The sequence below is a fragment of the Lethenteron reissneri genome, chromosome 72 (assembly GCF_015708825.2).
Source record: "Lethenteron reissneri isolate LAM-NWPU_2019-01 chromosome 72, ASM1570882v1, whole genome shotgun sequence".
NCBI lineage: Eukaryota > Metazoa > Chordata > Hyperoartia > Petromyzontiformes > Petromyzontidae > Lethenteron > Lethenteron reissneri.
The window spans coordinates 5,308,069-5,335,717 of record NC_083850.1 but is presented as its reverse complement, the minus strand read 5'-3'; the positions used below and the strand labels follow the sequence as shown (position 1 = coordinate 5,335,717).

General features: G+C 44.2%; 2 protein-coding genes and 1 pseudogene across 3 annotated transcripts in view; 2 read left to right on the top strand and 1 right to left on the bottom strand.

Annotated features, from left to right (window-relative positions):
* LOC133361342 (oocyte zinc finger protein XlCOF6-like) overlaps positions 1-20,963 on the bottom strand; it is a 276,931-nt pseudogene extending 255,968 nt beyond the window's left edge.
* The window catches only part of LOC133361284 (zinc finger protein 239-like), an 807,570-nt gene that overhangs the window by 680,253 nt on the left and 99,668 nt on the right, over positions 1-27,649 (top strand). The window lies entirely within an intron of this gene.
* LOC133361260 (zinc finger protein OZF-like) overlaps positions 26,249-27,649 on the top strand; it is a 28,791-nt gene continuing 27,390 nt past the window's right edge. The window contains exons 1-2 of one of the 2 annotated variants that reach the window (XM_061580168.1): positions 26,249-26,301; positions 26,592-26,658. The gene's annotated coding sequence lies outside the window, so the exon portion shown is untranslated. Of the gene's footprint in view, positions 26,302-26,591; positions 26,659-27,531; positions 27,597-27,649 lie in introns of those variants that run through there. The other variant, XM_061580169.1, reaches the window with a different exon arrangement.

Here is a 27,649-nt window from a genome sequence, read left to right as displayed (position 1 = left end):
TTACATACATACATGTTACATACATGCATGTACCATGTTACATACATACATGTTACATGCATACATGTTACATGCACATATACTTACTACAAACAGATATGTTCCATACATACATGTTACATACTTCCGACCGTAGTGTGATTCGAACAATTCGAATGCGATTCGAAAATCACACTTCAAGGTAGGTTGTTCTAATCTATAACACTAGTTAATAATGTTATTGTATAGCCTTATAATGTATAGCTCATATGTTATATTGTTAGAGTTCACATACTAGTTTACAGTAATTTGTAGATTCTTCAAATGTATATGTGAATGTTTTTAAGTTACCATTGTTGAAGTTCATAATGTTAAAGTTCACAGTGTGAGAATTTACAATGTGAGAGTATATCCAAGACGACGATCGATGGCGTTGGTAGGTTGGTGTCACGGGACACCAACATGCTGCCGATATAACAGTAACAGAAGCAACTACAGCAGCTACGAAACCATTCGATGGCAAAGCAGCGACTTCTTCTTCAATCTGAGAGTTTGTGGCCGTGCCCTGTTCTCGTGGGACCCGACACGGATTTGGAAATAATTGCTATGATCATGTCTGAGCTGGGATGAGCGACTAATGTTTACTTTGTTTAATCATAACTGTGAGTAGGTTAGTGCCATTGGGGCTTAGTGAATACTACTCATGAATGAACTCATACTTCTTTCGGATATAAATTGAAATCATGTTGGTAGAACAAGTCGCCTGCCTTTTCTAGATGAATTGTTATCTTCAAGTGCGTCCGTAAATTTACTGCTAAAATACACAGCATAGGGAAGGCTGCCTTGTTCGGGAGATGGAGTTTGGCAAAGGCGCTGTCCACTATTGGATGAATGTTCCATCTCAATGGCATCAAATATCAATATTCAGTATGAATATGTAAAATAATCGCACAAACCCAAAATTAGCCCATGAAATAATGAATCGCTACAATTGTAATGACTCCGGACTCAGACTGCAGAGGGTTATTTTATTTAGCCTTTAACGCGGTTTTAGACCCCAGGCGTCACGATATAGCAACGACGACGAGACAGCAACCAGCCAACACAGCCCCAAACCTCGTTCCTCCCCCTCTCTCATTCTCGGCGTGAACCTCCGCCCACACTTGGTCTCGCCTTCCCTTCTCGAACTCTCTCTATCTTGTTGTCACCACTTGTCCCTTAGTTGATGCACTGTCTTTACATCACCCACCTCTATGACCTCTACCTGACCCCGCCATGGGCGGAGCAACTTGGGGGATTTTCCCGGTGGCACCTGTAGGCAATACAACCATGCCCTGTCCCCCACTGCCCATGGAAGCACGTGTTGCCGCCGCCCCGAGTTCTTTTCATTAGCGGCTTGCGCTCTGGTGGGGAAAGGTCCTCGTTATCAATCGTTTCGCAACGTTCAGGTCCAGAATACCGAAGTATACCGGGAATCACCTGTACTTAAAAACACGGAAATTGATAACACTATAAACAATAACACTGAACATGAAACGACAAAACAAATTATCAACTGGTTTTATAATTTATAGCACCATAAACGGAGGTACGGTATTTAAATCTCATTAGAAGTATTAAAATCGCAATCTACACATTATCTGTTCAATCGAACCGGGGGTCGGATATGTGAACTGTGGGGATACAGGGCAAGAATCGCATTCAAATTTTAGAATAACAATATGGTCGTATTAGCCTTTTAATTGGCTTGAATGTATGTTACGTGCAAATGCAATCGTTAGTCGTAAATGAGAGGGAGGGGTTAAGAGGTGCACGTTTAATCCAGTGTTAACATTTATTTTACTTTAATGACACTGTTGTTGATAAAAATTAATCTGGACATGGCACGTGCCTTGTTCTACTCGATCAACCAAAATTAGTATAATGTCGGGAGTATGATTTCATTCAAGAGTAGTATTCACAGAGCCCCGATGACACTAACTTACCTAAAGTTATGGTTAAACAAAGTAATCTTGAGTGACTTAATTCTCAGCTCAGACATGATCATCGCAATCATTTCCAAAGACGTTTGGGGTCCTGCGAGGACAGGTCCCGACTACAAACAGCTGGGCAGCAGAATCGCAAGTCGCTGCGTCGCCCTCGAAATGTGATGTTGCTGCTGTTGTTGCTGCTGTAGTTGCTTCTGTTGCTGTGATATACGCAGGGAGGTGGTGTTCCGTGATGGGATGACGCCTTTGATTAAAGCCTCTGATCAAACTCACCCGATTGACGCCTTTGATCGTCGCATTTGATCAACTCTGATATTGTATACTCTCACATGTTAAGCTCTATCATAGTGAAACATAATATTATAACCTATGAACTACAACCTATCCATTGTAACGCTGTAAAAGATAATTACCTATTGGGTTTTACTCCCTCGTCGAGAAGGCCGCTCTCTTCCTTTTCTAAAGTTACATGCTAATTTCTCTGCATTCACTTTAAATGGAGGACAAAGTTTTTCCATTTATTCAAAATAAGCGCACAATTACACACTGCGATGCACTTACATATTCATGCATGAAGTACAATGGACACATTACTCTTCGGTATGTTAATAGACATGCGGATTGTACCTTCCAAAATTAACAATCGAATGCAAATATCCTGAAAGACAAAGGATTGGATCCGAGGGGGGAGTTATAAGGCGGCTCAGAAGCAGAGCTCAATGCCATTTCGAGAGGGAACTTGATGAGGTTGGACGCTCGACTCATCGCTCTGCTGATCGCTCTTCAACCGCGAGACAACGCAGCCTGGCGAGCACAATTGCTGTGTCGACATTTAGGCGACTTTGCGTCGGGAGAGTTCGTGGCGACATCTTCAGACGGGTTTCAGACACCGATATACCGTAAATATCCAAGTAAGTGTCTATTTTCGCGGATAAACTCTTAAACGTGTTCGTTGTCAAATTAGCGGGATTTTTTGCGTCTCGGTTAGACGCGAGTGTCGTTCTTGTTTTAGCAGTTAACAAAATCCAAAACTTAACGCTAAAAATCCTTGCGGCCGATAGTGTACTTTTGACTCGATAACACCGCTGCTGTTACTCCGCTCACATGGAGCAGAGACGCTCTCCACAGCCCCACGCACACGGAGGCAAGAAGTCATTTAATTGCTCTGTGTGTGGGAAGACATTTTCATGGCCATCACATCTTCAGAGACACCAGAGAACACACACGGGCGAGAAGCCATTCATGTGCCCTGTGTGTGGGAAGACATTTGCAGACTCATCAACTCTTCAAACTCATCAGAGAACACACACGGGCGAGAAGCCATTCCTGTGCCCTGTGTGTGGGAAGGCATTTGCACACTCATCAACTCTTCAAGATCATAAGAGAACACACACGGGCGAGAAGCCATTTCTGTGCACTGTGTGTGGAAAGTCATTTGCACAGTCTTCAAAACGGAACAGGCATCAGAAGGTCCACGATGATAGGAAGCTGAAATCAAAAGGTGAAATTCAAGGTGCTGCAATGATTCCTGAAGATAATTCCACCTTCGATCCCATGCAGTTGGATCCCGAGAGATGGCTGGATGTAATGGAGTGGCTCGAGGATCAACCCGAGAGCTCGCGGTGATGTCGCATGCGGTTATACCTATTAAGCTGTCTTGAGTACTATAATTTTGACCATTTTAGATTTACAGTTTAATTACGTGCACAGTAATGACGTGCACAGTGGTGGTTTGTAATGTTATCGGATTACTTGCTGAAGTGGTGTGATGAGCACTGGTCGTTAAGTGTTCCTGTTGAGCTAAAATTGGAATGCGTCTGTAGGTACATCTTTACTCAACATTTTAAAGTTTTTTTCAAGTATATAGCTTTTTTTGGTTGGTATTAATCAACTTTAGATAGCCGATTTCAGGATGTACATTGATGACGCGTTCGTTGGATATATGGCATTGACTTCAACATAGACGCACAGTGAACACATGTGGTGAAATCATGGGGAATGATACTTTAACGCTTTGGTATTCCTGGCACTGGAAATGTAATAAATATTCCCTTCGAGTTTTGACGTAAAAATGATTGCAGATGAATAAAAACGTATTTTTTACAAATGTTTGTATGGTCTTTATTTTATAATGTTCCTAGCAAAAACATGTTCATATAATGTCAGGTGGAGGATCTCCGTCACACACGTGTTCCTTGAGGGGAAAGGTCCCCGTAGTTAATCGTTCATCAACGTACCAGTCCCTAATCCCGAAGTATGTCGCGGATAAACTGTACTCTATAACATGTAAACTGTAATACTATAAACGATAACGCTCAAATCTCAGCTCAGATAGGATCATCTCAATTATTTCCATAGACGTGTGGGGTCCCACGAGAGCACTGTTATATACGCAGCATGTTGGTGTAGGACATATTAAACATTAGGTTCGCGTTTTAACGTAAAAATGATTGCAAGATGAATAAAAACGTATTTTTAACAAATGTTTGTCCCTCATTTATTTTACAATGTTCATAGCAAAAACATGTTAAGAGAATTTCAGGTGGAAGATCTCCGTCGCACAAGTGTGCCCTTAACCGGCAGCATCTTGTTTCAAATGTTATCGCAGTAAACAATTCGGACCACAGCAGGACACTCAATCTCGAGCATCTGCGAAGCAACGATATGAGTGGGCTAAGACCTGCAAGTTTATTCGAGTGTTGACGTTATTTTAGCTATATAGTTAAGTACATGTACGTGATAAGAATTCGTCGACATGGCCTGTGTCTTGTTCTCCTTAATCAACCAAAATTATGACAAATTATGTCATAAATGAGTGTGAGCTAATTCTTCGGTAGTATTCGCTAAACACTGTTGGCACTAACCTACACTAAGTTATGTTTAAACAAAGTCAACTTAAGTCGCTTAAATCTCAGCTCAGGATCATCTCTATTATTTCCATGAACGTGTGGGGTCCCACGAGAGCAGGGCCGGCCACAAACATTCGGGCAGCAGTTGGAGCAGAAGCAGAAGTCGCTGCTTTGCCATCGAACGGTTTCGTAGCTGCTGTAGTTGCTTCTGTTACTGTTATATCGGCAGCTTGATGGTGTCCCGTGATGGGATAACGCCTTTGATCAAAAACTATGATCGAACCTGCCAGACCAACGCCATCGATCGACGTCTTGGATATACTCTCACATTGTAAATTCTCACACGGTGAACTTTAACATTATGAACTTCAACAATGGTAACTTAAAAACATTCACATATACATTTGAATAATCTAAAAATTACTGTAAACTAGTATTGTTAGTAAACTCTAAATTTGTGAACTCTAACAATATAACCTATGAACTACAACCTATCCATTGTAACGCTGTAAACGAATATAGACGCACAGTGAACAAATGTGGTGAACTAATAAGGAAATCATGGGGAATGATACTTTAACGCTTTGGTATTCCTGGAACGGAAATGGTTTGCATTGTACTGGAAATGTGTGAACATAGGACGTAATAAATATTCCATTCGAGTTTTGACGTAAAAATGATTGCAGATGAATAAAAACTTCTTTTTAACAAATGTTTGTCCGTTCTTTATTTTATAATGTTCCTAGCAAAAACATGTTAAGAGAGTTTCAGGTGGAGGATCTCCGTCACACAAGTATGCAGCATTTTGGCTGTCTACGCATGTAACATGGTACATGCATGCATGTAACATGTATGTATGTAATATGGACGTGCCAACCAATGGTGGGATATGTGAAGCGGAAGGTGCACGATCAGGATGGGATTAAAATTATTTGAATAACACTTTGGTGGTATAAGGATCAAGCTGTCCACTATTGGATGAATGTTCAATCTCAATGGCATCAAATAGCAATATTCAGTATGAATATGTAAAATAATCGCACAAACCCAATATTAGCCCGTGAAATAATGAATCGTTACAATTGTAATGACTCCGGACTCACACTGCAGAGGGTTCTTTTATTTAGACTTTAACGCGGTTTCAGACCCCAGGCGTCACGGTATAGCAACGACGACGAGACAGCAACCAGCCAACACAGCCCCAAACCTCGTTCCTCCCCCTCTCTCATTCTCGGCGTGAACCTCCGTCCACACTTGGTCTCGCCTTCCCTTCTCGAACTCTCTCTATCTTGTTGTCACCACTTGTCCCTTAGTTGACGCACTGTCTTTACATCACCCACCTCTATGACCTCTACCTGACCCCGCCATGGGCGGAGCAACTTGGGGGACATACCCGGTGGCACCTGTAGGCAATACAACCATGCCCTGTCCCCCACTGCCCATGGAAGCACGTGCTCCCGCCGCCCCGAGTTCTTTTCATTAGCGGCTTGCGCTCTGGTGGGGAAAGGTCCTCGTTATGAATCGTTTCGCAACGTTCAGGTCCAGAATACCGAAGTTTACCGGGAATCACCTGTACTTAAAAACATGTAAACTGATAACACTATAAACAATAACACTAAACATTAAACGACAAAAAAATTATCAACTGGTTTTATAATTTATAGCACCATAAACGGAGGTACGGTATTTAAATCTCATTAGAAGTATTACAATCGCACTCTACACATATGTATGTAAATTATCTGTTCAATCGAACCGGGGGTCGGATATGTGAACCTTGGGGGGTACAGGGCAAGAATCGCATTCAAATTTTACGTAACAATATGGTCGTATTAGCATTTTACTGTGCAGCAGACATCGCGGATATCGCGATTTTCACCTGAAGACGTGCGCTTGTGTTTCGTCCGAAACGTGATTTACTTAGTTTTATTTCTACCTACGTGACTTTACCGAAAGAACCAACGAAAGCTTCAAATCAATATTTGAATATCATTAGAAGTATTATAATCGCAATGTGATCGTATTAGAATCACACTGCACATATGTATGCATATTACATACATACATACTATGGTCGTATGTATGTATGTATGTAATATGTATGTCCGTTGGACATGCGAACCGGGGGTCGGATATGCGAACTGGGGGATTAGAATCGGATTAAAATGATTAGAATAACACTATGGTGGTATTAGAATTACACTGAGCTAGAATGTATGTTATATGTAGATGCATATCGGGAGTCGTAAATGCAAAATGGGAGGTGCGCGGTTTTGATCGCATTAAAATTATGATAATAACAACGTGGTCCTATAAGAATCGCGCTATCGACTGCTGCTGATGTTCGGGTGGCGGCTTCCGATTCGGGCTCAGCTCTTCCTTTACTCGCCTGGTTGGTGCCGCAGGACGCAGCGTCTCATCCGACAGGCGTAGTCTGCTTTGAACAGCCAAATGTTATCACAGTAAACAATTCAGACCACAGCAGGACACTCAATCTCGAGCATCTGCGAAGCAACGATATGAGAGGGCTAAAACCTGCAAGTTTATTCGAGTGTTGACGTTATTTTAGCAATATTGTTAAGTACACTATGTATGATAAGAATTCGTAGACATGGCCTGTGTCTTGTTCTCCTTAATCAACCAAAATTATGACAAATTACGTCATAAATGAGTGTGAGCTATTTCTTCGGTAGTATTCGCTACACACCGATTGCACTAACCTACACTAATTTATGTTTAAACGAAGTCAACTTTAGTCGCTCAAATGTCAGCTTAATTAGGATCATCGCAATTGTTTCCATAGACGTGTGGGGTCCCACGAGAGCAGAGTCGGCGTGCAAACAGCCCGGCGGCAGTTGGAGCAGAAGCAGAAGTCGCTGCTTTGTCATCGAACGGTTTCGTAGCTGCTGTAGTTGCTTCTGTTACTGTTATATACGCAGCATGTTGGTGTCCCGTGATGGGATAACGCCTTTGATGAAAAACTCTGATGCAACCTACCAGATCGAAGCCATCGATAGACGCCTTTTGATATACTGTTACATTGTAAACTCTCACACTGTGAACTTTAACATTATGAATTCCAACAATATAACTTAAACATTAACATATACATTTGAAGAATACACAAAATACTGTACACTATTGTTATAGTAAACTCTAACAATATAACCTATGAGCTATACATTATAACGCTATACAATAGCATTATTAACTAGTGTTATAGATTAGAACAACCTACATTGAAGTGTGATATTCGAATCGCATTAAAATTATTCGAATCACTCCGTGGTCCTGTTCGAATCAGACTACGGTCGTAAGTATGTAACATGCATGCATGTAACATCTCTGTTTGTAGTAAGTATATGTGCATGTAACATGTCTGTTTGTAGTAAGTATATGTGCATGTATCATGTCTGTATTTAACATGTCTGTATGTAGTAAGTATATGTGCATGTAACATGTATGTTTGTAGTAAGTATATATGCATGTGACATATCTGTATGTAACATGTCTGTTTGTAGTAAGTATATGTGCATGTAACATGCCTGCATGTAACATGTATGTTTGTAGTAAGTATATGTGCATGTAACATGCCTGTATGTAACATGTCTGTATGTAGTAAGTATATATGCATGTAACATGTCTGTATATAGTACTAGCTGTACTACCCGGCTTCGCTCGGGACTTGTATCCACCACGGCCGGCCGCCTTTGTCTCCCCAGTGGCGATGTTAATACGCCACACCAGTTACTCGTTTGAGGCTGAGTCGACCTAGGAGAGGTTCAAATAATCGTCACCGGTGGTGGCCGTGAGCGGGAATGGAACTCGGTTCGCCGGGTTTGTAGCGCAGCGTAGCGTTAACCACTACACCCACCGCTCCTCACACACCACACACGCACAGACACACACACAGACACACACACAGACACACACACAGACACACACACAGACACACACACACACAGACACAGACAGCACGCTAAGCACTACACTACCGTTCCCCCTACACAACACACGCGCGCGCGTCCATAGGTACACATACACGCGCTTGCTGCAGACACACACGACTGTCAGGGTGCGTACGGCAGTAAACGACTGAAAAAAGAAAGCGGCAATGCTGCGCGAGGAACGCCTTAGACCTGCAACACATTTGTGTAATGCGAGCGTAAACACACAAACACATACAAACACATACACACACATACATACACACACATACACACAAACACATACACACACATACACACACATACATACACACAGACATACACATACACACAAACACACATACATACACACAAAAACATAGACAATACACACACACATACATGCAGATACACAGACAGACACATAACACACATACATACACACAGATACATACACAGAAACACATACACACATACATAGACACACACATACATACACACAAACACATGCACACACGTACATACACACATACATAGAGACACGCAGACATACACATAAAGACATACAACAAAAACCCACATACATACACACATACATACACACAAACACATACACACACACATAAATACACACATACATACACACAGACATACACGTAAACACATACACACATACACATGACCCGGCTTCGCCCGGGACTTGGATCCACGATGGCCGGCCGCCTTTGTCTCCCCAGTGACGATGTTCACACACGACAGCAGTTACGCGTTTGAGGCTGAGTCGACCCAGGGGAGGCCCAGGTCCGTTTCAAATAATCGTCAGCGGTGGTGGGCGTGAGTTGGAATGGAATTGGGGTCGCTCAACCAGCTTAATGACTATTTGTACAAAGAACATATAAAGAATCGATTATAATAACCAGGCTACAGTCCACATTATAGACTTGCAGTACACGCACTCAGCTTCATAAGCAGGCTAGAGTGTACATGATAGAGTGGCAGTACGCTCACCGAGTTTAATAAGCAGGCTACAGTCTACATGATAGACTGGCAGTACGCTGACCCAGCTTAATGACTATTTGTACAGTGAACATTTAAGTAATCGATTGTTGGCGCGTTGGGTTTAAAAGTAATATAAATTGCACACATTGTGGTGGGGGTGGAGTGAAGAGTAGGAACAACTTTGATGAATTTACCTCAGAGTGGTGTGGTGGGTATCGAGGCCTAGTAGCGTGCAGAGCCTGCGGCCTCGCCAAAATTGTCCAGCCGGCAAAGGCAGGGTACGGGTGGCGTGCCTTCCCCCCCCCTCAGCGCTCCAACAATACTGTGTAATGGCTATTATTTAATTATTTACGGAGCCTATGAAAGTGGCGAAGGCGTGGCTAGCCGTTGGCAGGGGCAACTACCGTCCAATGAAACTGCAGCCCTTGGCGAAGGCGTCGCTAGCCGTTGCCAGGTCCAATGAAAGCGGCGAAGGCGTCGCTAGCCATTGCCAGGGGCAACCGCCGTCCAATGAAAGTGCGTATGGTCCGAAATCCACACACACACACACAGACAGACAGACATGCACGATTTTATATATATATAGATGTATGCATGTAATATGTATGTAATATTGATTTGAAGCTTTCGTGACTGCAGGAATCCATACTCTTTGGTTCTTTAGGTAAAGTCACGTAGGTAGAAATAAAACAAAATAAATCACGACGTTTCGAACGCAACACAAGCGCATTCAGGTGAAAATCGCGTTGTCTGCGATGTGTTACGTCCGATACGTCGTGATTTATTGTTTTATTTCTACCTACGTGACTTTACCGAAAGAACCAAAGAATAGAGATATTCTAATACGATATTAGAATATAATTAGAAGTATTAGAATCGCAATGTGATCGTCTTGGAATCACACTGCGCATATGTATGTAGAGTGAACGTGCAAGCAAACTCTGCTCGTATGTATGAAAACGCACTCCTGTATGACCCACATTGTACTAATTTTTGTTGATCGAGTAGAACAAGGCACGTGCCACGTCCAAACGAATTCTTATCAACAACAGTGTCCTTAAATAGTATGCTAAAGTAAATGTTATAACTGGATTAAACATGGACCTCTTAACCCCTCCCTCGCATTTACGACTCACAATTTGCATTTGTACATAACATACATTCAAGCACAGTAATTTGCTAATACGATCATATTGTTATTCTAAAATTTGAATGCGATTCCTACCCTCTACCCCCACAATTCACATATCCTACCCCCAGTTCGATTGAACAGATAATTTACATACATATGAGCAGAGTGCCATTATAATACTTCTAATGAGATTAATATACCGTACCTCCGTTTTTGGTGCTATAAATTATAAAACCAGTTGATATATTTTTTGTCGTTTAATGTTTAGTGTTATTGTTTATAGTGTTATCAGTTTACATGTTTTTCTAAGTACAGGTGATTCCCGGTATACTTCGGTATTCTGGACCTAAACGTTGCAAAACGATTCATAACGAGGACCTTTCCCCACCAGAGCGCAATCCACTAATGAAAAGAACTCGGGGCGGCGGGAACACGTGCTTCCATGGGCAGTGGGGGACAGGGCATGGTTGTATTGCCCACAGGTGCCACCGGGTATGTCCCCCAAGTTGCTCCGCCCATGGCGGGGTCAGGTAGAGGTCATAGAGGTGGGTGATGTAAAGACAGTGCGTCAACTAAGGGACAAGTGGTGACAACAAGATAGAGAGAGTTCGAGAAGGGAAGGCGAGACCAAGTGTGGGCGGAGGTTCACGCCGAGAATGAGAGAGGGGGAGGAACGAGGTTTGGGGCTGTGTTGGCTGGTTGCTGTCTCGTCGTCGTCGTTGCTATATCGTGACGCCTGGGGTCTGAAACCGCGTTAAAGGCTAAATAAAAGAACCCTCTGCAGTCTGAGTCCGGAGTCATTACACTTGTAACTATTCATTATGTCACTGGCTAATATTGCGTTTGTGCGATTATTTTACGTATTCATATTGAATATTGCTATTTGATGCCATTGAGATGGAACATTCATCCAGCAGTGGACAGCTTGATCCTAATACCACCAAAGTGTTATTCAAATAATTTTAATCCCATCCTGATCCTGCACCTACCGTTTCACATAACCCACCATTGGTTCGCACGTCCAAATTACATATATGTTACATGCATACATGTTACATACAGACATATTATATTCATGCATATTACATACAGACATGTTACATACTCACGAGCATAGTGTGATTCTTAGAGGTCCACGGTGTGAAGCTAAGAATTCGAATGAGATTTAAATATCACACTTCAATGTACGGTGTTCTAATCTGTAACACTAGTTTATGATGTTATTTTATAGCGTTATAATGTATCGCACATAGCTTATATTGTTAGAGTTCACAACATTATAGTTTACTATAACACTAGTTTGTAGTGTTATTTTAGATCGTTACAATGTATAGCTCATAGTTTAAAGGTTATATTGTTAGAGTTTATAATGTTAGAGTATACAATGTGAGTTTAAAATCTGAAAGTTTGTGAACGTGCCCTGTTCTCGTGGGACCCGACACGGATTTGGAAATAATTGCTATGATCATGTCTGAGCTGGGATGAGCGACTAATGTTTACTTTGTTTAATCATAACTGTGTGTAGGTTAGTGCTATCGGGGCTTAGTGAATACTACTCATGAATGGACTCATACTTCTTTCGGATAGAAATTTGAAATCGTGTTGGTAGAACAAGTCGCCTGCCTTTTCTAGACGAATTGTTATCTTCAAGTGCGCCCGTAATTATACTGCTAAGATACACAGCATAGGGAAGGCTGCCTTGTTCGGGAGATGTAGTTTGGGTAAGGCGCTGTGGCCGGGTGATGACACGGATTCTGAAACAATGGAGTTAAACACTCGCTGCTTGGCCCCGTCGACAGCAGCGAAGGTTGTCATATACCGGTGCTAGGTGTTGTTTTCTTCTAACAGCTACTAACGTGCGTGTGTTGTCCGTTTTTAGGATTTGTCCATAGATGTTGTTCTTTTTATTGCGGCGTTTTTTTGTTGAGTTCTGTCACTTGAGTGTTGCAGTTTGTTTAAGAATTCGTCACGTGAGCGTGGTGTTTTGCTTGTGGGAATTTCGCTTTGTCACAATTTGTGATTGTTATAATAATTGTAACGATTCATAATCTCATGAGTTTATAATGGGTTTGTGCGTGTATTTATATAAATATACTAGCTGTACTACCCGGCTTCGCCCGGGACTTGTATCCACCACGGCCGGCCGCCTTTGTCTCCCCAGTGGCGATGTTAATACGCCAGACCAGTTACTCGTTTGAGGCTGAGTCGACCTATGGGAGGTTCAAATAATCTTGACCGGTGGTGGCCGTGAGCGGGAATCGAACTCGGTTCGCCGGGTTGGTAGCGCAGCGTAGCGTTAACCACTACACCCACCGCTCCTCACACACACAGACGCACAGATACACACACAGACACACACACATAGACACACGCAGACACACACAGACAGACACAGACAGACACACAGACAGCACCCTAACCACTACACTACCGCTCCCCACACACCACACACGCACACACACAGACACACACACACACAGACAGCACGCTAAGCACTACACTACCGTTCCCCCTACACAACACACGCACGCGCGTCCATAGGTACACATACACGCGTTTGCTGCAGACACACACGACTGTCAGGGTGCGTACGGCAGTAAACGACTGCAATAATAAAGCGGCAATGCTGCGCGAGGAACGCCTTAGACCTGCAACACATTTGTGTAATGCGAGTGTAAACACACAAACACATACAAACACATACACACACATACATACACACACATACACACAAACACATACACAATACACACACACATACATGCTGACACACAGACACACACATAACACACATACATACACACACATACATAGACAGAAACACATACACAGAAACACATACACACACATACATACACACAAACACATACACACACGTACATACACACATACATACAGACACGCAGACATACACATAAACACATACACACATACACATGACCCGGCTTCGCCCGAGACTTGGATCCACCCCACCCGGCCGCCTTTGTCTCCCCAGTGGCGATGTTAATACGCCACACCAGTTACTCGTTTGAGGCTGAGTCGACCTAGGGGAGGTTTAAATAATCGTCACCGGTGGTGGCCGTGAGCGGGAATCGAACTCGGTTCGCCGGTTTGGTAGCGCAGCGTAGCGTTAACCACTACACCCACCGCTCCTCACACACCACACACGCACAGACACACACACAGACACACACACATAGACACACGCAGACAGACACAGACAGACACACACAGACACACAGACAGCACGCTAACCACTACACTACCGCTCCCCACACACCACACACGCACAGACACACACACAGACACACGCAGACACACACAGACAGACACACACACACACAGACACACAGACAGCACGCTAACCACTATACTACCGCTCCCCACACACCACACACGCACACACACAGACACACACACAGACACACACACACAGACACACACACAGACAGCACGCTAAGCGCTACACTACCGTTCCCCCTACACAACACACGCGCGCGCGTCCATAGGTACACATACACGCGCTTGCTGCAGACACACACGACTTTGAGGGGCGTACGGCAGTCAACGACTGCAATAATAAAGCGGCAATGCTGCGCGAGGAACGCCTTAGACCTGCAACACATTTGTGTAATGCGAGCGTAAACACACAAACACATACAAACACATACACACACATACATACACATACACACAAACACATACACACAAACACATACACACACATGCATACACACAGACATACACATACACACAAACACAAACATACATACACAATACACACACACATACATACAGACACACAAAGATCCCCCGTATAGCCTGAACAGACTGTAGGGGCAAGTGCTGTTAGCGAGCACCTATGAAGGCCGGAACGGTACACGAGGGGGTGGGTGGCCAGCACCACGCCCGGCCGGCTTTGTCTCCCCAGTGGCGATGTTAATACGCCACACCAGTTACTCGTTTTGAGGCTGAGTCCCTCCCTCGCCACTCTCCCTCCCTCGCCACTCTGTAGAGGACGTGAAATTTGTATGAATTTACCTCAGAGTGGCGTGTTGGGTGTCGAGGCCTAGCACCGTGCAGAGCCTCCCGCCTTGCCTGATTTTCCCACCCGGCGAACGCTGGGTACGGGTGCCGGTTCCCCCCCCCCCCCCCCCCCCCCCGCGCTATTAAAAATGGCGTCCACCCCGCGGCGAAAAGTTGCTACTCGTTGCCAGGGGCAACCGCCGTCCAATGAAAGCGGCGAAGGCGTTGCTAGCCGTTGCCAGGGGCAACCGCCGTCCAATGAAAGTGTGTATGGTCCGAAATCCACACACACATACACAGACAGACAGACATGCACGATTATATATATAGACTAGCTGTACTACCCGGCTTCGCCCGGGACTTGTATCTACCACGGCCGGCCGCCTTTGTCTCCCCAGTGGCGATGTTAATACGCTACAGTAGTTAAGTTACTCGTTTGAGGCAGAGTCGACCTAGGGGAGGTTCAAATAATCGTCACCGGTGGTGGCCGTGAGCGGGAATCGAACTGGGTTTGCCGGGTTGGTAGCGCAGCGTAGCGTTAAGCACTACACCCACCGCTCCTCACACACCACACACGCACAGACACACACAGACACACACACAGACACACGCAGACACACACAGACAGAAACACACACACAGACAGCACGCTAACCACTACACTACCGCTCCCCACACACCACACACGCACACACACAGACACACACACAGACACACACACAGACACACACACACAGACACACACACACAGACACAGGCAGCACGCTAAGCACTACACTACCGTTCCCCCTACACAACACACGCGCGCGCGTCCATAGGTACACATACACGCGCTTGCTGCAGACACACACGACTTTCAGGGTGCATACGGCAGTAAACGACTGAAATAATAAAGCGGCAATGCTGTGTAAGGAACGCCTTAGACCCGCATTATACATTTGTGTAATGCGAGCGTAAACACACAAACACACACAAACACATACACAATACACACACACATACATGCAGACACACACACACATCCACAGACGTACATACACACATACATACAGGCACGCAGACATACACATAAACACATACAAAAAACCCACATACATACACACACATACATACACACAAACACATGCACACACATACATACACACATGCATACAGACACACAGACATACACATAAACACATACACACATACACATGACCCGGCTTCGCCCGGGACTTGGATCCACCACGGCGGCAAAACCGACATACATACACACACAGACATACACACAAACACATACACACACATACATACACACATGCATACAGACAGACATACACATAAACACATACACATGACCCGGCTTCGCCCGGGACTTGGATCTACCACGCCCAGCCGCCTTTGTCTCCCAAGTGCCGATGTTAATACGCCACACCAGTTACTCGTTTGAGGCTGAGTGGACCTAGGGGAGGTTCAAATAATCGTCACCGGTGGTGGCCGTGAGCGGGAATGGAACTGGGTTCGCCGGGTTGGTAGCGCAGCGTAGCGTTAAGCACTACACCCACCGCTCCTCACACACCACACACGCACAGACACACACACAGACACACGCAGACACACACAGACAGACACAGACAGACACACACACACACACAGACACAGACAGCACGCTAAGCACTACACTACTGTTCCCCCTACACAACACACGCGCGCGCGTCCATAGGTACGTAAGGCAGTAAACGACTGAAACTATAAAGCGGCAATGCTGTGCGAGGAACGCCTTAGACCAGCAACACATTTGTGTAATGCGAGCGTAAACACACAAACACATACAAACACATACACACACATACATACAAGACAAAGATCCCCCGTATAGCCTGAACAGACTGTAGGGGCAAGTGCTGTTAGCGAGCACCTATGAAGGCCGGAACGGTACACGAGGGGGTGGGTGGCCAGCACCACGCCCGACCGCACATACACACAAACACATACACACAGACATACACATACACACAAACACACACATACATGCACACAAACACATACACAATACACACACATACATGCAGACACAGACAGACACATAACACACATACATACACACACATACATACACAGAAACACATACACACACATACATAGACACACACATACATACACACAAACACATGCACACACGTACATACACACATACATAGAGACACGCAGACATACACATAAAGACATAAAAAAACCCACATACATACACACACACATACACACAAACACATACATACACATACATACACACATACATAGAGACACACAGACATACACATAAACACAAACACACACACACATGACCCGGCTTCGCCGGGGACTTGGATCCACGATGCCCCGCCGCCTTTGTCTCCCCAGTGACGATGTTCACACACGACAGCAGTTACGCTTTTGAGGCTGAGTGGACCTAGGGGAGGGCCAGGTCCGTTTCAAATAATCGTCAGCGGTGGTGGGCGTGAGTTGGAATCGAACTGGGGTCGCTCAAGCAGCTTAATGACTGTTTGTACAAAGAACATATAAAGAATCGATTATAATAACCAGGCAAGAGTCCACATTATAGACTGCCAGTACACGCACTCAGCTTCATAAGCAGGCTAGAGTGTACATGATAGAGTGGCAGTACGCTCACCGAGCTTAATAAGCAGGCTACAGTGTACATGATAGACTGGCAGTACGCTCACCCAGCTTAATGAGTATTTGTACAGTGAACATTAAAGTAATCGATTGTTGGCGCGTTGGGTTTAAAAGTAATATTAATAGCACACATTGTGGTGGGGGTGTAGTGAAGAGTAGGAAAAACTTGGATGAATTTACCTCAGAGTGGCGTGGTGGGTGTCGAGGCCTAGTAGCGTGCAAAGCCTGCGGCCTCGCCTAAAATTGTCGGCTTGGAAGAGGCAGGGTACGGGTGGCGTTCCTTCCCCCCCCCCCCCTAGCGCTCCAACAATACTGTGTAATGGCTATTATTTAATTAAATACGGAGCTTATGAAAGTGGCGAAGGCGTGGCTAGCCGTTGGCAGGAGCAACCGCCGTCCAATGAAACGGCAGCCCTTGGCGAAGGCGTGGCTAGCCGTTGCCAGGTCCAATGAAAGCGGCGAAGGCGTGGCTAGCCGTTGCCAGGGGCAACCGCCGTCCAATGAAAGTGCGTATGGGCCAAAGGCCACACACACACACACAGACACACAGACATGAACGATTTTATATATATAGATTCCCTATGATTTCCTTATTAGTTCACCACATTTGTTCACTCTGCGTCTATGTTGAAGTCAAGGCCATATATACAACGAACGCGTCATCAATGTACATCTTGAAATCGGCTATCTAAAGTCGATTAATACCAATCAAAAAAAGCTATATACTTGAAAACTAAAACGTTTAAAATGTTGAGTAAAGATGTACCTACAGACGCTTTCCAAATTTAGCTCAACAGGAACACTTAACGACTACAATTGAACCCTCTCACAACCAGTGCTCATCACACCACTTCGGCAAGTAATCCGATAACATTACAAACCACCACTGTGCACGTCACGAAACTCTCACAAAAACTGTAAAACTAAAATGGTCAAAATTACACACAAAAGTACTCGATATGGATTAAAAGGTATAACCACATGACATAATATTTTTTCAGTCACCCCGAGCTCTCTGTTTGATCCTCGAGCCACTCCATGACATCCAGCCATCTCTCGGGATCCAACTGCATGGGATCGAAGGTGGAATTAGCTTCAGGAATCATTGCAGCACCTTGAATTTCACCTGTTGATTTCAGCTTCAGATCATCGTGGACCTTCTGATGCCTGTTCCGTTTTGACGACTGTGCAAATGCCTTCCCACACACAGGGCACAGGAACGGCATATCGTCCGTGTGTGTTTTCTTATGAGTTTGAAGAGTTGATGACTGTGCAAATGTCTTCCCACACATAGAGCACAGGAATGGCTTCTCGCCCGTGTGTGTTCTCTGATGAGTTTGAAGAGTTGATGAGTCTGCAAATGTCTTCCCACACACAGGGCACAGGAATGGCTTCTCGCCCGTGTGTGTTCTCTGATGAGTTTGAAGAGTTGACGATTGTGCAAATGTCTTCCCACACACAGGGCACAGGAATGGCTTCTCGCCCGTGTGTGTTCTCTGGTGAGTTTGACGAGTTGATGCCTGTGTAAATATCTTCCCACATACAGGGCACAGGAATGGCTTCTCGCCCGTGTGTGTTTTCTGGTGACTCTGAAGAGTTGATGACCGTGCAAATGCCTTCCCACACACAGAGCACGGGAATTGCTTCTCGCCAGTGTGTGTTCTCTGGTGACTCTGAAGATGTGATGAATGTGCAAATGTCTTTCCACACACTGAGCAATTGAATGGCTTCTTGCCCCCGTGTGCGTGGGGCTGTGGAGAGCGTCTCTGCTCCATGTGAGCGTAGTAACAGCAGCGGTGTTATCGAGTCAAAAGTACGCTATCGGCAAGGATGTTTAGCGTTGAGTTTTGGATTTTGTTAACTGCTAAAACAAGAACGAGTTTATCCGTGAAAATAGACACTTACTTGGAGATTCACGCTATATCGATGTATGGAACCCGTCTGAAGATGTCGCCACAAACTCTCCCGACGCAAAGTCGCCTAACTGTCGACACAGCAATTGTGCTCGCCAGGCTGCGTTGTCTCGCGGTTGAAGGGCGATCAGCAGAGCGACGAGTCGAGCGTCCAACCTCATCAAGTTCCCTCTCGAAATGGCATTGAGCTCTGCTTTTGAGCCGCCTTATAACTCCCCCCCTAGGATCCAATCCTTTGTCTTTCAGGATATTTGCATTCGATTGTTAATTTTGGAAGGCACAATCCGCATGTATATTAACATACCGAAGGGTAATGTGCCCATTGTGCTTCATGCATGAATATGTAAGTGCATCTCAGTGTGTAATTGTGCGCTTATTTTTAATAAATGGAAAAATGTTGTCCTCGATTTAAAGTGAAAGCAGAGAAATTAGCCTGTAACTTTAAAAAAGGAAGAGAGCGGCCTTCTCGACGAGGGAGTGAAACCCAATAGGTAATATTATTTTACAGCGTTACAATGGATAGGTTGTAGTTCATAGGTTATAATATTATGTTTCACTATGATAGAGCTTAACATGTGAGAGTCTACAATATCAGAGTTGATCAAATGCGACGATCAAGGGCGTCAATCGGGTGAGTTTGATCAGAGGCTTTAATAAAAGGCGTCATCCCATCACGGCACACTACCTCCCTGCGTATATCACAGCAACAGAAGCAACTACAGCAGCAACAATTACAGAGACAACAACAGCAGCAACATCACATTTCCAGGGCAACGCAGCTACTTCCGATTCTGCTGCCCAGCTGTTTGTTGTCGGGACCTGCTCTCGCAGGACCCCACACGTCTTTGGAAATGATTGCGATGATCATGTCTGAGCTGAGAATTAAGTCACTCAAGATTACTTTTTTAACCATAATTTTAGGTAGGTTAGTGTCATCGGGGCTCTGTGAATACTACTCATGAATGAAATCACACTCCTGTATGACCGACATTGTACTAATTTTGGTTGATCGAGTAGAACAAGGCACGTGCCATGTCCAGACGAATTCTTATCAACAACAGTGTTCTTAAATATGATGCTAAAATAAATGTAAACACTGGATTAAACGTGCACGTCGTAACCCCTCCCTCGCATTTACGACTAACGATTTGCATTTGCACATAACATACATTCAAGCACAGTGAAATGCTAATACGACCATATTGTTATTATAAAATTTGAATGCGATTCTTGCCCTGTACCCCCCACAATTCACATATCGGAGCCCCGGTTCGATTGAACGGACAATTTACATACATATGTGTAGAGTGCGATTTTAATACTTCTAATGAGATTTAAATACCGTACCTCCGTTTACGGTGCTATAAATTATAAAACCAGTTTATATTTTTTTGTCGTTTAATGTTTAGTGTTATTGTCTATAGTGTTATCAATTTACATGTTTTGTAAAGTCTGACCTTAACCGGCAACGTCTTGGCTGTCTCCACCATCAACATGTGTTCCTAGAGGGGAAAGGTCCCCGTTATAAATAGTTTAGCAACGTTCCTTTCCCTAATTCCGAAGTATACTGGAAACCACAACATTTCCCGCTTCAACACACCGGTGGGCTAAAGCAGTGAACTAATTGTCCTTTGTCAACGTGACACTTTTTTACTGATTGGCCGTGTCGGGTGGTGGAGGGTTACGACACATTTATAAATAACGCGATCTAAACCCAAAAACGTTGATTATGAATAATGATTGCAGATGAATAAAAGCGTATTTTTAACAAATGTTTGTACGGTCTTTATTTTATAATGTTCCTAGCAAAACATGTTAAGCGAGTTTCAGGTGGAGGATCTCCTTCACACAAGTGTGCCCTTAACCGGCATCATCTTGGCTGTCTACCCGATTAACACGTGTTCCTTGAGGGGAAAGGTCCCCGTAGTTAATCGTTCATCAACGTACCAGTCCCTAATCCCGAAGTATGTCGGGGAGTAACTGTACTCTATAACATGTGAACTGTAATACTATAAACGATAACACTAAACATTAAACGATTACAAACTAGTGTTTTAATTAATAACCATATAAACGGAAGTAAGGTATTATAATATCATTAGAAGCATTATAATCACAGTGTGGTTGTATAATAATCGCACTCTGCAAATGTAACACTCAAGTGACAGAACTCAACAAAAAAACGCCGCAATAAAAAGAACAACATCAATGGACAAATCCTAAAAACATACAAAACACGAACGTTAGCAGCTGTTAGAAGAAGACAACACCTAGCACCTTCAACTATACACATCATACAGCCAACTCGAAAATGGGGCGGTATATGACAGCCTTCGCTGCTGTCGACGGGGCCAAGCAGCGAGTGTTTAACTCCATTGTTTCAGAATCCGTGTCATCACCCGGCCACAGCGCCTTACCCAAACTACATCTCCCCAACAAGGCAGCCTTCACTATGCTGTGTATTTTAGCAGTTTATTTACGGACACACTTGAAGATAACAATTCGAGTAGAAAAGGCAGGCGACTTGTTCTACCAACATGATTTCAATTTATATCCGAAAGAAGTATGAGTTCATTCATGAGTAGTATTCACTAAGCACCGATGGCAGTAACCTACACACAGCTATGATTAAACAAAGTAAACATTAGTCGCTCATCCCAGCTCAGACATGATCATAGCAATTATTTCCAAATTCGTGTCGGGTCCCACGAGAATAGGGCACGTTCACAAACTTTCAAATTGTAAACTCATAGAGCATACTCTAACATTATAAACTCTAACAATATAACCTTTAAACTATAAGCTAAACATTCTAACGCTTTAAAATAACACTACAAACTAGTGTTCTAGTAAACTATAATGTTGTGAACTCTAACAATATAAGCTATGAGCGATACATTATAACGCTATAAAATAACATCATAAACTAGTGTTACAGATTAGAACACCGTACATTGAAGTGTGATATCTAAATCTCATTCGAATTCTTAGCTTCACACCGTGGTTCTCTAAGAATTACACTATGCTCGTGAGTATGTAACATGTCTGTATGTAATATGCATGCATGTAAAATGTATGTATGTAATATGGACGTGCGAACCAAGGGTGGGATATGTGAAACGGAAGGTGCAGGATCAGGATTGGATTAAAATTATTTGAATAACACTTTGGTGGTATTAGGATCAAGCTGTCCACTACTGGATGAATGTTCCATCTCAATTGCATCAAATAGCAATATTCAGTATGAATATGTAAAATAATCGCACAAACCCAATATTAGCCCGTTAAATAATGAACCGTTACAATTGTAATGACTCCGGACTCAGACTGCAGAGGGTTCTTTTATTTAGCCTTTAACGCGGCTTAGGACCCTGGCGTCACGGTATTGCAACGACGACGACGAGACAGCAACCAGCCAACGCAGCCCCAAACCTCGTTCCTCCCCCTCTCTCATTCTCGGCGTGAACCTCCGCCCACACTTGGTCTCGCCTTCCCTTCTCGAACTCTCTCTATCTTGTCCCTTAGTTGATGCACTGTCTTTACATCACCCACCTCTATGACCTCTACCTGACCCCGCCATGGGCGGAGCAACTTGGGGGACATACCCGGTGGCACCTGTAGGCAATACACCATGCCCTGTCCCCCACTGCCCATGGAAGCACGTGTTCCCGCCGGCCCGAGTTCTTTTCATTAGCGGATTGCGCTCTGGTGGGGAAAGGTCCTCGTTATGAATCGTTTCGCAACATTCAGGTCCAGAATACCGAAGTATACCGGGAATCACCTGCACTTAAAAACATGTAAACACTTGACGTAAAAATGATTGCAAATGAATAAAAACTTATTTTTAACAAATGTTTGTCCCTTATTTATTTTACAATGTTCATAGCAAAGACGTGTTAAGAGAGTTTCAGGTGGAAGATCTCCGTTACACAAGTCTGCCCTTAATCGGCAGCATCTTGGTTGTCTCCCCCATTGTCATGTTCCTTAAGGGGAAAGGTCCACGTTGTTAATCGTTTCTAAACGTACCAGTCCCTAATCCAGAAGCATGCCGTGGATAAACGATACTCTAAATAAACAACCACGTAAAAACTACATACTGCAGCTACATACTATTACATTCCTTCCCTTTATTAATGCTACCCCTATCCCCTGCCTTTGATGCTGCTAATCCTGCATAATGCACGGGCATAATATGACTTTGAAACCCCCCCGCCCACCTCCTACGCATTTCACAAGTAGTACTCATCACATACCTGCATTTCCCATAAATATGCTAAATTCCTCTTGATATGCAAATTTTTTTGTCAAGGCGCACCTTCCCACCTTCCTACTCAGCTCATTCAGACGCTGTCTCCCCGACAGACATGGTCTTCACCTGAAGATGGAAGCTTGTGTTGCCTCCGAAACGTCGTGATTTTTATTTTTATTTTATTTTTATTTTTTACCTACGTGACTTTACCGAAAAAACCTAAGAATATGAATCCTTGCAGTCACGAAAGCTTCAAATCTGTGAACTTTAACATTATGAACTCCAACAATTTTTGTTTAAACATTAACATATATATATGAAGAATATACAAATTACTGTAAACTAGTGTTATAGTAAAGTCTAAATTTGTGAACTCTAACAATATATCCTATTATAACGCTATGAAATAACATCATTAACTAGTGTTATAGATTAGGAAACCGTACAATGAAGTGTTTATATTTGAATTGCATTCGAATTATTATAATCATTCCGTGGTCCTCTTTGAATCACACTATGCTCGTGAGTATGTAATATGTCTGTATGTAACATGTATGCATGTAAAATGTATGTATGTAATATGTCTGTATGTAACATGTATGCATGTAAAATGTATGTATGTAATATGGACGTGCGAACCAAGGGTGGAATATGTGAAACGGAAGGTGCAGGATCAGGATCTGATTATTATTTTTGTCGTACCATAATTACACTGTGCTCAAATCTATGTTATATGTAAAAACGCATCAGAAGACCAAAATGTGGCCTGCGAGGTGCCAGGTTTAGAATCGCATAAAATTATTAGAATCACACCATCATCGTATTAGAATCAAGTTGCCCACTGATTGATGAATGTAACTCTTTATATCCTATTGTCACCGCTTGTCCCTTAGTAGATGCACTGTCTTTACATCAATATTTTTTAGAAGCCACGTGAGTCAGGGCAGTGAGATGTGCGGTTGCCAAAGTGAAACAACGCAAGCCTTGATGGTTAAGAGTATTGCTCACCGAGAGAAATCTCCCCAATGGTACCGTCGATAATTCCGAACCTGAGAGTCGCATCTTAGAGTGTCATATTTTGTTTAGAATTAAAATTGCTTAACACCAAGTGTTCGAGTGCTTCTTTCCCAGTCCATGCAAAACTGTCTTATTCATAAGAACTGTAACCTGCGTTGAGATATGAATTTGGAGACCTAACATAACATAAACACACTAAGATAATCAATAAATGTTTAATCAAAGATAATCGGTTATCCCAATTGATACAACTCTGGATAACGAAACTAAGCATAGTTATCATAACTGCACACATTAACATAATCGCAAGCATTCGCATAAATACTATTATCTCCGTGATTATCAAATTTTATGGTGAAATTTCTCACTTTTATTGTAATATATAGACTACTCAGGCTAAACACAACCGAAGAATGCACTTTTTGTTAAAAAATACAGCTGTAAAAATTCGTAAAATTTTAGCCAAAAACGGCAGAGGTTCGTATGCCGATTTCCTGTTTGGGACGTGAACATTTAATCGTGAAATTTCCCATTTTTAATGTAATATAGATCATACTAATGCTTAACAAAATGGAGGAATTCACTTTTTCTTTTTACTTCTAAATTTCATGCATGAAATTCCACACTTTTTAACGTAATATATAGGCTACTCAGGCTAAACACAACCAAGAAATGCACTTTTAGTTGAAAAATAAAGCTAGGAATATTGGATTGCAGGGATTCATCTTCTTGGTTCTTTCGGTAAAGTCACGTAGAAAGAAATACTCTTTCTGACAGACCTGTTCTTCACCTGACGGCTGCTTGCGTTGTGGCCGAAACGTAATAAGAATAATTTATTTTTATTTTTATTCTTTTATTATTTCCATTCTACGTGACTTTACCGAAAGAACCAAGAAGACTAGGAAAATTGGACCAATTTTTCCAAAATACGGCCTAGGTTAGTATGGCGATTTTATTTTTATGGACGTGAAAATGTCATCGTGAAATGTCGCCAGCGGTGTGCTGGAGAGCCAAGCAACGACATGTACAAAGTGCTGCTCATAGCGAGCAGCACCGATGGAGGTCGTCACGGCACACGAGGGGGTGGGTGGCCAGCACCACGCCCGGCCGCCTTTGTCTCCCTAGTGGCGATGTTGACACACCGCACCGGGTACTCATTTGAGGCTAAGTCGAAACTCGCTCCCTTTATGTCAACAAACTTGAACTCTGACCCCGCTCTCTGACGTCACCGCTCAGCGTGACCTCATCGGCGTCAAACGCCAGGGGGAGGTGTTCCTCGCTAGTGAAGTCATGTCACCCACCCCCGACCACCGCGCTCTTGAGCGTGACGTCACCGCTCGGCCGCTGCCGATATCTGTCCCAGTGCCAATCCTTATTTGGGCAAAGCCACGCCCTGTAACTGGCGGCTCATTAACATAATGTGTCGTGAAAGTCGTCGCGAGTTGAGAGCCGCTCATTGGGGGAGGGGAGTGTCATCGTACCCCGCAAGTGACGTCATGTCGCCTGCTGCCGCGTGACGTCGCGAGGTACCAGGAAGTTGCCGCTCCACCCGTGAACTGAAATCCGAGGTGAGAAATCCTCATCGCGGTGGTGGTTGTGGTTGTTGTGGTGGTGGTGGTTGTTTATTGAGGTAGAGCCTCGCTCTCTCTCTCGTAGGGATGTTAATTGAGTAGCAGCGAGCATGGAAGCGATGTCCAGGTTGGAACTTATCAACGCGGGGCCTTGCCTCCTGCCCTCGCCTGATCGCGTTTGCTTCAATTATCTCGCTAAAGTTTAATTTCTCTTCACCTGGCTCGCAACTTTGTAACTTTGTTTTACTTTATATATTCTCAGTTTTTCTTTTCTTTTTTTTTACCAGGCCAAGCCCGCTTGAGCTGCTATACCGCTCTTGTTTTCAGAAGTGACCTGCCCACAACAGCAACAAGGTGAGGCTCGTCAACACGTGGCGGTGTTCACTCTGGACGCGTGGCGGTGTTCACTCTATACACGTGGTGGTGTTCACTCTGGACGCGTGGTGGTGTTCACTATAGACGCGTGGCGGTGTTCACTCTATACACGTGGTGGTGTTCACTCTGGACGCGTGGCGGTGTTCACTCTATACACGTGGCGGTGTTCACTCTGGACGCGTGGTGGTGATCACTCTAGACGCGTGGCGGTGTTTACTCTAGACGCGTGGTGGTGTTCACTCTGGACGCGTGGTGGTGTTCACTCTATACACGTGGCGGTGTTCACTCTGGACGCGTGGTGGTGATCACTCTAGACGCGTGGCGGTGTTCACTCTATACACGTGGCGGTGTTCACTCTGGACGCGTGGTGGTGTTCACTATAGACGCGTGGTGGTGATCACTCTAGACGCGTGGTGGTGTTCACTCTAGACGCGTGGTGGTGTTCACTCTAGACGCGTGGTGGTGTTCATTCTAGACGCGTGGTAGTGTTCATTCTAGACGCGTGGCGGTGTTCACTCTAGACGCGTGGCGGTGTTCACTCTAGACGCGTGGTGGTGTTCACTCTAGATGCGTGGTGGTGTTCACTCTAGATGCGTGGTGGTAATCACTCTAGACGCGTGGTGGTGTTCACTATAGACGCGTGGTGGTGTTCACTATAGACGCGTGGCGGTGTTCACTCTAGACGCGTGGTGGTGTTCACTCTGGACGCGTGGTGGTGTTCACTCTGGACGCGTGGCGGTGTTCACTCTAGACGCGTGGTGGTGTTCACTCTAGACGCGTGGTGGTGTTCACTCTAGACGCGTGGTGGTGTTCACTCTGGACGCGTGGCGGTGTTCACTCTCTGCATGTGGAGAGGGGACAACCGGGAGATCCGGAGGGAAATCCACACGACCACGGGGAGAGATAGAGAGAGACACGTAAGCTCCAAATATACAGCAGGCGTCAGGGTTGGGATCGAACCCACGACTTC